Below are 14,207 nucleotides of genomic sequence, written 5' to 3' on the forward strand. Positions count from 1 at the left end.
ATCTTGCCCAGGCCTGCACCCTGGAAACCTTCCAAGGTGCAAATCCATGGTCTCATGAGACTAACGGTGCCTATAAAGATGTGACAAGAACCTTTCACTGAAGCACAAGTTCTCAATTAAATATCTTCAGTAAAGGATATTTTATAGGTAACTCTATCTGTGTTGACTGCCTTTAGAAAGAGCAACATAATAATAAATGTTTTTACGTGTAAAAAGCAAGTGATAAGTTACAACAGGGAGACATATTATGTAAGCATCCCGAGGCCACTCACACCCTCAGGTCAGAAAGTCAAGTGGCAGGTATTGATTGGTTGAGGCGTGTGGTTCTGCTTCTACATAAAATAGAGTGTTGGGACAGAAGACGCCCCACACAGTAAACATTTACAAAATGAGGTCATTCATGTTTATGGTTGTCTTGTACACATGATGGTGATATACACAAAATGGATGTTGGAACGAACAGTGGGAATATTGTACACCATTCACTCCTGCATAGTGGGATTTTCATGTATGGTAGCAGTCTTGCATGGTGAGTGACTTGCTGCTTATTGAATTATGGGGACTCATCACTGATACTTATAGTGACAGTACAGAAAGCATATTTAGCTAAAAGAGTTTGTGCATTTCAGGTCTTTTTTGAATGTCTTTGAAGATATTTCACTATCACTTGGACAATCAGGAAAGAACAAAAAATAACCACGAGGACCAAAGTTATCTCAGTCCTGCTTTACACTACATTGTAAAATTCAGTGTAGATGCCTGAATTCCATGAAACGTTCAGCTTACTGGAACTGAATAAATACCAAAATATACATTCTGTTGTTTGCATATTTTGGATTCCTACACACAGACAACAAGCCACTTTTAAAGATCTGAGATTTTTTCTTTCTGTAGAAATCTTGGGTGACATTTTTGGAATGGACTGCTTTGTGTGTGGTAGGTCACTTCTCACCAAAATTCCTTTTTTTTTTTGAGAAGATTACCAAGAAAGTTGATAAAGGAAAGCCAGTGAACTTTAGCAAGACCTTGACAAAGTCCTGCATGGGAGACTGGTCCTGAAGTTTAGATTGCTTGGCATTCAGGATGAAGTAGCCAATTGTATTCTACATTGGTTTAGCAGGAGAAGCCAGAGAGTGGTAGTAGATAGTTGTCTCTCTGACCAGAGGACTGTGCTGAGTGGGGTGCTGCAGGGATTGTTGCTGTGTCCATTGCTGTTTATTATAATTTATTAATAATTTAGATAAAATGTGGTAAACTGGATCAATAAATTTGCAGATAACACCAAAATTGGAGTCATAGTGGACTGAGGAAATCTAACAAAGTGATTTTAACCAGATGGAAAAATGGGCTGCAAAATGGCAGCTATAATTTTCAGCGGACAAGTGTGAGGTGTTGTACTTTGGAAGAACAAACCATGGTAATACAGTGAATGTTAGAGCTCTGAAATATATATTAGAATAAAGGGAGCTGCAATACAGAACCATAATTTCTTTAAATTAGCATAATCAGTACTACAGTCATAAAAAGAGTTTTTTGTATATTGGCCTTCATAAATCAGGGCATTGGGTACAGGAGTTGGGATGTTATGTTGAAATTTTATAAGACTTTGGTGAGGCCGAATTTAGAGTATTGTGTGCAGTTCTACTCACCTACCTACAGGAAAATAATCAAGAAGCTTAAAAAGGTGCAAAGAAAATGACAAGGATGTTGACAGGGCTTGGAGATCTGAGTTGTAGGGAATGGTTGAATAGGGTAGCACTTTTTCCATGAAGCATGGGAGAATGAGGGGAGATCTTATGAGGTATACAAAATTATGAGGGATATAGATGTGGTGACTGCACGCAAGCTTTTCCCCTCAGGTTGGGTGAGATAATAGATTGGGTGAATCATAGATTTAGGGTAAAAGGTGAAATATTTAAAGGAAATCTGAGGGAGAACTCCTTCACTCAGAGGGTGGAGCGAGCTCTCAGTGCAAGTGGTAGATGCGGGTTCAATTGTAACATTTCAAAGAAGTTTGGATAGGCACATGGACGAGAGGAGAATGGAGTGCAGGTGGTTGTGACTAAGCAGAAGACCAGGTCGGTATAGGCTAGATGAGCCGTTTCAGCGCTGTAGTTTTCTATGATTCTATGATGGAATATGAGGAGAAGCTATACAATATGGACCATGAGGAGGCATTAGACTGTACCCGATTTCAGCAACAAAATTATTGGGAGTTGATTTAGCAAAACTTCTTGGAGAGACTGGCAAGTCTCCTTGAAAGAATTTTCCCAAGTTGGTAACTTGATTTATAATTGTCACATGTATTGAGGTACAGTGAATAACTTTGCTTTGCATTGTCGTCCATACAGATCATTTCATTATAACAATGCATCAAGGTAAACAGTAACAGAATGAAGAATAATGAGTTACCCTTACAGAGAAAGTGCAGTGCAAGTAGTTTCCAGTGCAGTCGTATCAAAAATGACTCACTATTATATTTGGTAAAGAATAAAATTGATAAAGATGTAAATAATTTTCTTGTCTTCATTGGTTTCTCATACAAGTTTTGTTTCACGGATCTGATTTTCCTGACGCTCATGTTTGTTTGCGCACTGCCATCTGGTGGCCTTACAGTGAGCTGTTAACGATCATTTGAAAAGTATTCTGCTTCTGTGTCATGAACTAAAGGGAATAGTTTCAACATTTCTCTATTATATTCTCTGCTTGTTAATATCACCATGAAGTCTCTTTACATCCTCCCCATTCACACTTAATATTATCAGCAAACTCAATAATCGTCCCCTCAGCCAAATCTTGAATATAGTTGCAGACCCCAGTCAATTTGGACTGGCAACAACATCTCCTCCACAATCATCATCAGCACAGGTGCACCACAAGGCTATGTGCTTAGCCCCCAACTCTACGTGCTTTATACATATGACTGTGAGGCTAAGTACAACTCCAATGCCATATTTAAGTTTGCTGACAATATCACTGTTGTTCACCAAATCAAATGTGGGGAAGAATTAGCATATAGGAGGGAGATCGAACATCTGACTGAAGGGTGCCACAACAATAATCTCTCACTGAACATCATCAAAACCAAAGAGCTGTTTATTCAGTACCGGAGGAGGAAACCAGGGATCCATGAGCCAGTCCTCACAAAGGGATCAGAGGTGGAAATGGTCTTTAACAATAAATAACTCAGCATTATCATTTCAGAAGATCTGTCCTGCATTCAGCATGTAAATGCAATTACAAAGAAGGCATGGCAACACCTCTACTTTCTTAGAGGTTTGCGAAGATTTGGCATGTCATTTAAAACATTGACAAACTTCTATAGATACACACTAGAAAGTATACTGATTGGTCGCATCATGGCCAGGTGTGGAAACATCAAAGCCTTTGAATGTAAAAGCCAAGAAAAGGTAGTGGATAAAGTCCAGTCCATCACAGGTAAAGTGACCCCCCCCCCACCTCCCCCACCACTGAACACATCAACAAGGAGCACAGTCACAGGAAAGCAGTATCCACATTAAGGACCACCACCATCCAGGCCATGCTCTATTCTCACTGCTGCCATCAGGAAGAAGGTACAGGAGCCTTAGGGCCCACACCACCAGTTTCAGGAACATTTATTACCCCTCAACCATCAGGCTCCTGAACCAGAGTGGGTAACCTCACTCACCCCAACACTGAATTGATTCCACAACCTATGGACTCACTTTAAGGACTCTACAACCATGCCCTCAATATTATTTATTACTTATTTATTTATTATTTTGATTTTAGTTTTCTATTTGAACTGTTTGTTGTCTTTTGCTCATTTGTTGTTTGTTCATCTTTGTGAGTAGTTTTGCATTATTTCTATTATGTTTCTTTGTATTTACTTGAATACCCACAAGAAAATGAATCTCAGGGTAGTATGGTGCATATATGTACTTTGATAATAAGTTTACTTGGAACTTTGAACTTTAGCTGAGGCACAAACACTGACCTCACTAATGACAGCCTCCCAACCAGCAAAACATGAATTTTATTCTTACACGTAACAACAGGAATTCTGCAGATGCTGGAAATTCAAGCAACACACATCAAAGCAGCAGGCCAGGCAGCATTTATTGGATTTCAGTTGACGTTTCAGGCCGAGACCCTTCGTCAGGACATTTTATTCTTACTCTTTCTTTTCTGTCTAATGATCAATTTTGTTGTACAGTATTAACCCCACCGCTATGATCAACGATGAGTCTTACAGTAATACAGCATAGAAACATGCCCTTCACCCATAGCACTCCAAGACCTTCCCCAACCTATCCAAAAACCTCTTTAAATTTTGCAGTTGTACTCACCTTGACCACTTCCTTTGGCATTTTATTCCAGATACTATACTTTACACTATTCTGTGTACCTCTCAGATTTCTTCTAAATCTCTCTCCTCTTATCTTGTACTTGTGCTCTGTAGTATTTAACTACTCTGGGGAAAAGGCTATGACTGTCCACCTTATCCATACTCCCCCGCCCCCATGATTTTATAAACTTCTGTGAGATCACCTTTCATTCTCTTGTGCTTCAACAAATAAATAACCCCTAAGTCAGGCCCTCTAGTCCAGACAGCATCCTAAATCATAAATCTCTCCTTTACCTTCTCCAGCTTGGCAATGTCTTTCTTATAACAGAGTGAACAAAACTGTACACAATACTCCAAGTGTGGTTGCACCAGAGTGACTTATCTAACTGCAACATAATGTCTCTGCTCCTAAGCTTGACAAAAGTCAGCATACTAAGTGTCTTCTTCACCATCATGTCTACTTGTGTGGCCACTTTCAGCAAATTGTGCACTTGCACTCCCATGTCCCTCTGCTCCACAACACTTTACAGTGAATGGCCCTCTCCTAGTTTGAATGTCTAAAATGCATCACCTTACACTTATCAAAGTTTAAATCTATCAGCCATTCGTCATCCCTTCTCTCAAACTAACCAACTCTTTGTAATTGATTATAACCTGCTTCACTATCAATAAGACCCCCTAATGCTAAACTTGCTAATAGTGACACATACCATATAACCATACAACAATTACAACACGGAAACAGGCCATCTCGGCCCTTCTAGTCTGTGCCGAACTCTTACTCTCACCTAGTCCCACCAACCTGCACTCAGCCCATAACCCTCCATTCCTTTCCTGTCCATATATCTATCCAATTTAAGTTTAAATGACAACATCGAACCTGCCTCAACCACTTCTGCTGGAAGCTCGTTCCACACAGCTACCACTCTCTGAGTAAAGAAGTTCCCCCTCATGTTACCCCTGAACTTTTGCCCTTTAACTCTCAAGCCGTGTCCTCTTGTATGAATCTCCCCCACTCTCAATAGAAAAAGCCTATCCACGTCAACTCGATCTATCCCCCTCATAATTTTAAATATCTCTATCAAGTCCCCCCTCAACCTTCTACGCTCCAAAGAATAAAGACCCAACTTGTTCAACCTTTCTCTGTAACTTAGGAGATGAAACCCAGGCAACATTCTAGTAAATCTCCTCTGTACTCTCTCAATTTTATTGACATTGTTCCTATAATTCCGTGACCAGAACTGTACACAATACTCCAAATTTGCCCTTACCAATACCTTATACAATTTCAACATTACATTCCAACTCCTATACTCAATGCTCTGATTAATAAAGGCCAGCATACCAAAAGCTTTCTTCACCACCCTATCCATTCATATACAAATCATTTGAATAAGTAATGGATAACAGAGCTCGCAAGACTGACTGCTGGGACACCCCACTAGTTGTAGGCCTCCAAATGGTGAAACTACCTTCACTCATGCCCCCTGCTTCTCATCTTCAAGCCAATTCTGAATCCACTTTGCTAGCTCCCCCTAAACCCCATGTGACCTAACCTTCCAGATCAGTCTGCCATGTGGGAACTTGTCAAGACCTTGCATCCTTCACCTTATTCCTTTAGTTTCCTCTTTCAAAAAAACTCCAAAAGGCTTGTCAATATGACCTCACACAAAATCATGCTGAATTTCTGATCTGGCCATGACTATCCAATGTACTATGTACTTTTCACATCCTCAAACATTGACAGTATATTGGTCGAACAGAATTGTTGTTTCAGAAATCCATGCTGACTCTGCATAATCCTTTTATTCTTTTCAAGGTGTTTTCTTATTGCATTCTTTATTACTGTTTCCAATGGTTGCTCCCTTATTTTTTTCCGCTCTCCTCCCATAATGGAGTTACATTTGCTACAATTCAATCTACAGGAGGGGTTCTAGACTCGCTAGAATTTGAAATGATGATAACCAGTGCACCACCATTTCATTGGCTTCTTGCTTCAAAACAGTGGGCCCTTGGGATGTATTGGTTTTCAGTTCCAGGAAGATTTTTAACTGTCATGTATATCCCTCAGCTCCTCCTTACTCATCACTGATTTTCTGCTCCTACCTTAATCACTCCCTGTGAAAGTGAGTCCTACGTCCCACCTCTACCTGGCTAAGAATTGCTTGTTAAGTTTATTAGTATTTACTCACTTAAGGCAATCACCCCTGCTTGGGCACAGGCCGCTGACAGCCCCTCGCCACAGTCCTCTATTCCGGGCCAGTTTTTTCAAGTTGTTCCCAGGTGTAGCCCATCTTTGAAAATCTTTCCTCTCAGGGATAAAGTCATTGGAGCTTCTGCTGGCATTTCTATAGCTCTGGGTTTTTATGGTATAGGGTTTCTAACTCTATGCCCAACCCCACTCCTTTTGCAGCTAGATTTGGGGCTATACATGGCAGAGTTAAATTTATTAGTAATAATATTTATTGCGCTGAAGTAATTACGTTCCATTTTGGATGGTAATCCAAATAGAAGCTTTAGTGCTTTCCTGTGCAGGTATTGAGCTTTTTATTTTAGATAAACTGACAAAGGTAAGCAATTACTGAATCAAAAAATACCAGTTTCACTTTCAAAGACATCATGACAATGCAAAGCTTCAGTAATCAAAAGAAAATCTTCATTATTCTGCTTAATAATGATGATTTAATATATTCACTAAATTTAATATGGACTCTAACATCCAACCTTAACTGTTGCTTTTGTTTTCCAACATTCCCAGATGGCAACATGGACAATGGCCCTTTGAGGTGACCTGTACAATTTACGAAAAGCAACAGGAATATCTTAGTAAATAAGACTGTCAGGTATAGGAGCAGAGTCAGGCCATTCAACCCACGGAGTCTGCTCCGCCATTCCACCATGGCTGATTTATCATCCCTGTCAACCCCATTCTCCCACCTTCTCCCTGTAGCCTTTGATGCCATAAATAATCAATAACCTATCAATCTCTGCTTTAAATATACTCACATCTTGGCCTGCACAGCCATCTGTAACAATGAATTCCACAGATTCATGCCTAGCTAAATAAATTCCTCTTCATCTGTGTTAATGAGATGCTCTTATATTCTGAGCTGTGGCCTCTGGCTCCAGACTCACTTGCTAAAGGAAATCCTCTCCACATCCACTTTAAGTAGGCCTTTTAATATAGAAACATAGAAAATCCACAGCACAATACAGGCCCTTCAGCCCACAAAGCTATGTTGAACATGTCCTCACCTTAGAAATGACCTAGGGTTGCCCATAGCCCTCTATTTTTCTGAGCTCCATTTACCTGTCCAGGAGTCTCTTAGAAGATCCTATCATATCCGCCTCCACCACCATCACCGGCAGCCCATTCCATGCACTCATCACTCTCTGAGTAAAGAACATACCCCTGACATCTCCTCTGTACCTACTTCCAAGCACCTTAAAACTGTGCTCTCTCATGCTAGCCATTTCAGCCCTGGGAAAAAGTCTCTGACTATCCACATGATCAATGCCTCTCATCATCTTACACACCTCTATCAGGTCACCTCTCAACCTCCGTCGATTCAAGGAAAAAAGGCCAAGTTCACTCAACCTATTCTCACAAGGCATGCTCCCCAATCCAGGCAACATCCTTGTAAATCTCCTCTGCACTCTTTCTGTGGCTTCCACATCCTTCCTGCAGTGAGGTGACCAGAACTGAGCACAGTACTCCAAGTGGGGTCTGACCATGGTCCTATATAGCTGTAACATTACCTCTTGGCTCCTAAATTCAATCCCATGATTGATGAAGGCCACTGCACCTCATGCTCTCTCAATATTAGATAGATTTCAATGAGATCCCCCATCATTCTTCTAAACTCCAGCGAGTACAGGCCCAGAGCAAGCAAATGCTTGTTAACCCTTTCATTCTCAGAATCATTCTCGTGAATCTTCTCTGGACCTTCTGCAATGCTTGCACATGTTTTCTTAGATAGGGAGCCCAAAACTACTCACAGAACTCTAAATACAATCTGGCCAACGCCTTATAAAGCCTCAGCATCACATCCTTGCTCTTATATTCTAGTCCTATTGAAATGAATGCTAATATTGCATTTGGCTTTCTTTAAGGGATCCTGCACGACAACTCCCAAGTCCCTTTGCACTTTTGATTTCTGAATTTTCTCTCTGTTTAGAAAATAATCTATGCCTTTATTCTTTCTACCAAAGTGCACAACCACATACTTCCCTACACTATATTCCGTCTGCCACTTCTTTGCCCATTCTCCCAATCTATCTAAGTCCTCTGCAGACCTTTTGCTTCCACAACACTACCTACCTTTGTATCATCTGCAGACTTAGCCAGAAAGCCATCAATTCCATCATCCAAACCATTGACATATAATGTGAAAACAAACAGTCCCGATGCTGACCACTGCAGGACACCACTAGTCACTGGCAGCCAGCCAGCAAACTGCTGGATTTAACCATAGTTTTAATAGAGTTTTCTTTTTGGTGCTATTAATGCTGGAAAGGCCTTAACTGAAAAGGGTCCTCCTTACTCTGAATGTTAGAATATTTGTTAATTTTGACATCTTGCTGGAATCCAGTTGCATGCACCCTACAACTTTGTGACTTCATGCAGTGTAACATACTCCATTCCAAAAATAGAAAGCTCACAGCCACCATAATGATCAGCTCAGAATTGAGCTATTTCTTTTGTTCAACTTCCTCTAATGAAGCAGGTGCACTTTCTCCTTAGCATTTATTCCTAAAATTAATTTAGGATGCCACGGTCTGTGTTTACCACAGGAAGTACTAAAGTGACATCATGTACCCTCCATAACTCTGTGTATTAATTATATCCTTCCATGTCAAATGCAGTTTATATTAGGATTACAGGAATATTTTGAAGTTCCATTTATCTGCAAGTAATTGAGATAATGCATAGTCTCCAAACAATGTGCAAAAATTATACACATATGAATAATTCATATTAATTACTGCTAAACAAATCATTTTACTATTATCTCATTATAGTCTGTGGCTGCTTGCAATGCAGAAACTGGCTGCTGTATAACACCAACTATAATTCAAAAGTCTATCATCTGACTTTAAGTACTGTAGACAACATTAAGGTGGTATCTCACAAGGAAACTTTTTACAAATTACAGAGCAAAAATGAAAACTGTCCATCTATGGCCACCACACTTTAGGAAGGAACCAGGAGAGGTGTACAAGAATGGTTTGTGGGGTGAGGAATCTACAAGAAAATCTACAAGGAACCAGAGAAGGTGGGTTTGATCTCCTTGAAGTTGACAAAATTGTGATAGGTTTGATTCAGATTCAAGATTGTTTTATGTTATTTCCTGTACACATGTGTAAGGAGAATGAAATAATTGTTACTCCAGATCTGATGCAACGCAGACAAAACACAAAAGCTAAAGAACAAATAGTAATAATAATAAAACACACTGTAAATATAAATGCATAAAGTAGCTTATAAACATAGTTTGATTGTATGTCCATAAAGTGACACTAGGTTATACATAAGGTGACTGATGGAAAATAATAAATTTGTGGTGGAGTTAGTGAGTGGGGGTTTGATCAGCCTTGTTGCTTGGGGAAAGTGTCTGTTTTTGAGTATGGTGGTTTTGGCATGGATGCTATGTAGTCTCCTCCCTAATGGGAGTGGGAGAAACAGTCCATGAGCAGGGTAGGTGAGATCCTTCATGAAGTTCCTGGGCCTTTTCTGGCACTTTTCTATATATATGTCCTTGATGGTGAGTAGGCTGGTGCCAGTATTCATTGGGCAGTTTGGACTACCCATTGTATAGCCTCCCTGTCTGCTGCAGTGCAGCTTCCATACTAAGCAGTGATGCAACTTGTTACGATGCTCTTGGCTACACATCTGTAGAATAATGTGAGTATAAATGTGCAATGATTAGCTCTCTTCAGCCTTCTCAGAAAATAGAGGCATTGGTGAGCTTTCCTGACTGCGTAGGATGTATTCTGGGACCACGAAAGCTAAGTAAGAGGGTAAGTTGGGAGGTGATCCACTATAACTTGGAATACTCTGCATTTGCCAGTATGAATGCACATCCGACACCCAAGAAGATCAATATTCAATGACCAATCCACAATACAAAATGGTTAATCCCTCCATCATCGCACAGTGTGTGCCATCCATAAAATGTGCTGCAGTTACTCATATAAGCACCAAACCCATAGCTTCTATCACTTATGTACACAGATACCAGGTGCACAGGAGTATTTCCACCTGAATCTTCCAAGTCCCGCACCATCCTGGCTTGGAAGTGTATTGTATCACCACCCCTTCATCATTGCTGGGTCCAAATCCTGGAAATCCCTCCCCAATACCACGGTGTAAGTATCTTCAGAAGGACTGCAGTGTGTCAAGAAGACTTTCAACCACCATCTTCTTTAGGGCAATTATGTCTGGACAATAAATGCAGGCTTTGGCAAAACTTCCGAAAATAAATTTTCATAAGAGGCTATTGGGATTTTAGCAATGCAATCCTTGTAGCATTGACAGAACTGCCAGAAAGCCTGCGTGAAATATCAATGAGCAGACATGAGTTCAGGATTACCACAACTTTGAAGCCAGTGATTTCAGAACAGAACTCATGAGTATCTCCAAGGCAACACAGACTGTAAATTGAAAAATGCAGATGCAGCAAATCTGGCACAAGAACAGAAAATACCGGAAACACTCAAAGTCAGACAATATATGTGGAGTAGAGAAGCAGGAACAATGCCTTAGAGGAAAGCAAGAGCAGTGGATTTGCAACAAGCAACACAGGAAAATTCAAATCAAAACAAGGCAAAATATTTAAAGAATAATATGAAGAAAAGAGAACAAAAGAAATTGCTAACACTCTGTGGTGCACTATCAGAGGCCCAGATTCAATTCTGACCTGCAATGTTTTCTGTGTGAAGTTTAAACAATTTCCCCATGGCCATGTGGTTTCCTTGGGTTATTTGGCTGCTGTAAATGTTCCCTTCATGTGTAAGTAGAAACTGGGAGAGTTGGTGTGAATGTGGTGAGAATAGTTTTTAGGGAGAATTAAGGAGTAAATAGGATAGCTCTGAGAGCTGGCACACAGCTATTTGGACCAAATAGACCCCTTTTATGTTACAATTTCATATGGGTAGAATAATAGGCTTCCAAAGGTGACTACATGCCTTTTCTACTTCACAGGGTACTTGTGCTCAAAGTATTTCTAGCAAGTGCTTTTATTTTTAATCATTGTCAAAATGTAAATAAAATCTGTTATCAAACTGGGTATATGTTACCATATGCTATCTTGAGATTCATTTTCTTGTAGCCATTTACAAACAAGTAAATAAATTCATTTGAATTTACAAAAAACTAGACATAAGCAAAGACTGACAAACAACCAATATGCAAAAGAAGAAAAATTAGGCAAATAAAATATACTGGGAACGTGAGTTGTAAAGAGTCCTTAAAAGTGATTATGTAGGTTGTAAAATCAGTTCAGATTTGTGGTCTATAAATCTGGCCGATGGTAGTAGCAAGAAGAAAGCGTGACCTGGATGGTGGGGGTCCTTGATGATAGATGCCATTTTCTTGAGGCAACGTTCCTTGTAAATGTGCACATTGGTGGAGAGGGCTTTGCCTGTGGTGGACTGGGTTGTATCCACTACTTTTTGTGGACTTTTCCATTTCTGGGCATTGGTGTTCCTATACCAGGCTGTGATGCAACCCTTTTATGATACAGTACTCTCCAATGTGCATCTGTAGAAATTTATCAAAGACTTTGGTGACATATTGAAGCCATGCAAACTTTTAAGAAAGTGGCCTTCTTTGTAATGGTCCCAGGACAGATCCTCTGATATGATAACTCCAAGGAATTTCAAATTACTGACTCTCTCCACATCTTATTCTCCAGTGAAGACTGGCTCATGGACCTCAGACTTGTTCCTCCTGTAGTCGATAAGTAGCTCTTTAGTTTCGCTGACATTGAATGAGAGGTTGTTGTTGTGGCATTATTCAACCAGATTTTCAATCTTCCACCTATATGCCAATTCATCACCATCTTAGATTTGACCAATAAGGTGGGCCACATAGCCCTCTATTTTTCTAAGCTCCATGTACCTATCTAAGAGTCTCTTAAAAGATCCTATTGTATCCGCCTCTACCACTGTCACTGGCAGTGCATTCCACACAACCACTACTCTGTGTGAAAAACTTACACCTGACACCCCCCTGTATCTACTTCCAAGCACCTTAAAACTCTGCCCCCTCATGTTAGCCATTTCAGCCCTGGGAAAAAGCCTCTGGCTATCCACACAATCAATGCTTCTCATTTTCTTATACACCTGTATCAAGTCATTTCTCATCCTCCATCATTCCAAGAAGGAAAGGCCAAGTTCACTTAACCTATTCTCATAAGGCATGCTCCCCAATCTAGGCAACATCCTTGTAAATCTCCTCTGCACCCTTTCTGTAGTTTCCACACCCTTCCTGTAGTGAGGTGACCAGAACTGAACACAGTTCTCCAAGTGTGGTCTGACCAAGGTCTTATATAGCTGTAACATTACCTCACGGCTCTTGAATTCAATCCCACAGTTGATGAATTGCCAACACACCACACACCTTCTTAACAACACTGTCAACCTGCACAGCAGCTTTGAGTGTCCTATGGACATGGACCCCAAGATCTCTCTGACCCTCCACTCTGCCAAGAGTCTTACCATAAATGTTATATTCTGTCTTCAAATTGTTCTATCAAAATGAACAACTTCACACTTATCTGGGTTGAACTCCATCTGCCACTTCTCAGCCCAGTTCTGCATCCTATCAATGTCCCATTGTAACTTCTGACAACCTTTCAGACTATCCACAACACCCCCAACTTTTGTGTCATCAGCAAACTTACTAATCCACCCTTCTACTTCCTCATCCAGGTAATTTATAAAAATAACAAAGAGGAGGGGTCCCAAAACAGATCTCTGCAGAACACCACTGGTTACTTACTTCCATGTAGAACATGAACCATCTAAACACCCTTTGCCTTCTGCAGGCAAGCCAATTTTGGATCCACAAAGCAAGGTCTCCTTGGATCCCATGGCCCTTGCTTTCTGAATGAGCCTTTCAGGGGGATCCTTATCAAATGCCTTTCTGAAATCCATATACACTACATCCACCACTCTTCTTTCAACAGTGCGTTTGTTACATCCTGCCTCTCAGGATCTTCTCCAACAACCTTCCCACTACTGAAGTAAGACTCACTGGTCTATAATTCCCTGGGTTATCTCTACTCATATTCTTGAACAAAGGAACAACATTTGCAACCTTCCAATCCTCTAGTACTTCGCCCATCCCTATTAATGGTGCAAAGATCATTGCCAGAGGCTCAGCAATCTTCTCCCTCACTTCCCAAGGTAGCCTGGGGTATATCTCGTCTGGACCTGGCAACTTATCTAGCTTAATGGTTTTCAAAAGCTCCAGCATATCCTCTTTCTTAATGTCTATATGCTCAAGCATTTCAGTCTGCTGTAAGTCATCCCTACAATGGACAAGGTCCTTTTCCCTGGTGAACACTGAAGCAAAGTATTTATTAAGTACCTCTGCTACCTCCTGATAGGTCCTATTCACACATGGCTTGTCCTTTTGCTCTTCACATAGTTATAGAATGCCTTACTCATCAAGGCCTTCCCATGGGTCCTTCTAGCTCTCCTAATTTCATTCCTAAGCTCCTTCCTGGCAATTTTCTAGAGCTCTAACATTAACTAGTTTCCTGAACCTTTCGTAAGCTTTCTTTTCTTCTTAACCAGATTTTCTATATCCTTTGTACATCATGGTTCTTTAACCCTACCATCCTTTCCCTGTCTCAATGGAACATACCTA

General features: G+C 40.5%; 1 long non-coding RNA gene across 2 annotated transcripts in view; it reads left to right on the forward strand.

Moving 5' to 3' along the window:
* Positions 1–14,207, forward strand: part of LOC140210461 (uncharacterized) — an 89,403-nt gene that overhangs the window by 12,603 nt on the left and 62,593 nt on the right. For both annotated transcript variants that reach the window (XR_011889239.1, XR_011889238.1), the window contains exon 2: positions 9,487–9,606. This is a non-coding gene — a long non-coding RNA (uncharacterized lncRNA). The remainder of the gene's footprint in view (positions 1–9,486; positions 9,607–14,207) is intronic.

This window comes from Mobula birostris, chromosome 15, assembly GCF_030028105.1.
Source record: "Mobula birostris isolate sMobBir1 chromosome 15, sMobBir1.hap1, whole genome shotgun sequence".
Taxonomy (NCBI): Eukaryota; Metazoa; Chordata; class Chondrichthyes; order Myliobatiformes; family Myliobatidae; genus Mobula; species Mobula birostris.